This window comes from Cebus imitator, unplaced genomic scaffold (genome assembly GCF_001604975.1).
Source record: "Cebus imitator isolate Cc_AM_T3 unplaced genomic scaffold, Cebus_imitator-1.0 Scaffold1061, whole genome shotgun sequence".
NCBI classification, from domain to species: Eukaryota; Metazoa; Chordata; class Mammalia; order Primates; family Cebidae; genus Cebus; species Cebus imitator.
In genome coordinates, this window is record NW_016108376.1 from 37003 (window position 1) to 38969 (window position 1967).

Here is a 1967-nt window from a genome sequence, read left to right on the forward strand (position 1 = left end):
ATGTTTTCCAAATTGGTTCCATTCTCCCCATCTCTTTCAGATACACCAATTTTTCTTAGGTTTGGTTTCTTTACATAATCCCATGTTTTTAGAAATTTTATTCATTCCTTTTCCTTCTTTTTTCTCTATTCTTGGCTTCCTATCGTATTTCAGAAAGCCAGTGTTCAAGTGCTGAGATTCTTTCCTCCACTTGCTCTATACTGCTATTAATGCTTGTGAGTGCACTATGAAATTCTCATAGTGTGTTTTTCAGTGCTGTCAGATTGGTCATGTTCTTCTTTATACTGGTTATTTTGTCTGTCAGCTCCTGCAGTGTTTTATAATGATTTTTACCTTCCTTGCATTGGGTTACAGTGCACTCCTTTAGCACAGTGAACTTCACTGTTTTCCATATTCTGAATTCTACTTCTGTTGTTTCTGCCATCTCAACCTTAGCCTGGTTCCAAACCCTTGCTGGGTTTTTGAGTTTTCAACATTCCTTTGCTGATTCCTTATCAACTTTGTGGGCTTATCGACCTTCAATCTTTGAGGTTGTTGACCTTTGAATGGGTTTTGTTTTTCTCTCCTTTTGTTCTCTCTTTTAACAGTCTGACCATTTTTCTGTAGGGCTGATGCAGTTTGCTAGGGGCCTTCTCTAGTCCCTCGTTGCCTCAGATTTTCCAGTACCTGGAGGTATCACCAGTGAAGGCTACATAACAGCAAAGATGGCAGCCTGCTTCTTCCTCTGAGAGATCTGTTTCAGAGAAGTACAGACCTGTTGCCAGCCTGAACACACCTGTAGGAGGTGCTAGAGACCCTGGTTGGGAGGTCCTGCCCCAGTCAGGAGGAACAGGACCAGAATCTAGAGGTGTACCAAAAGGAGGAATGCTCCCTCAGGAGACACAGAAATGATTCCATTGAGCTGGAAGCTAAGACAGCTTCAGTTCCTCATGATTCTGAATTAGCAAACAAAGGAAGGAATTTCTGCACTGTCTGGGTGAATGGTTTTGGTCACCAGGGAGGAAATTGGTCTGCTACTACACAGTGGCAGTAAGTAAGACTACGTCTGGAACACAGAAGATCTCTTAGAGGATCTCTTAGTAATACTCTGCCCTATAATTAAAGTAAATATAAACTACAACAGCCCAAGTCAGGTAGGATTACTAATGACCCATAAACTTCAGGAATGAAGGTTTGAGTCACCCAAGCAGGAAAAGAAACCCGATCAGCTGAGGGACTTGCTGAAGACAATGGGAATATAGGATGGTCAGTTAAAAAAAAAAAGTATTTATAAATACTAGTTGTGGCCTGCACAGTGGCTCATGCCTGTAATCTCAGCACTTTGGAAGCTGAGGTGAGTGGATTGTTTAAGTCTAGTAATGTGAGGCCAACCTGGACAACACACTGAAACTACATCTTTACTGAAAATAAATACAAATATTAGTTAGGCATGGTAGTGTGCTTTTAGTCCCAGTTACTTAGGAAGTTGAGGTAGGAGGATCACTTGTGACCAGGAGGTGGAGGTTGCAATAAGCCAAGGTAATGCCACTGCACTCACTCCAGCCTGGGCAACAGAACAACAATCTGTTTCAAATAAATAAGTAAATAAATAAGTAACCAGCTGTAGTCATGTGACCAGTTACAGGAATAAAGATGGTAAATGTTATGAGTATTACTTTCTAATTTTTTTGTTATTTACATTCATATTTATTCCTAATGAATACATTTAGTTACTTTAAATTTTTTTTTTATTGTACCGTTGGTTCTGGGGTACATGTGCAGATCATGCAGGATTGTTGCATAGGTACACACATGGCAATGTGGTTTGCTGCCTCTATCCCCCTGTCACCTACATCTGGCATTTCTCCCCATGTTATCCCTCCAAAACCTCCACACCCCCGCTGCTGTCCCTGCCTTGGCCCCACCAACAGACCCCAGTATGTGATGCTCCCCTCCCTGTGTCCATGTGTTCTCATTGTTTAACACTG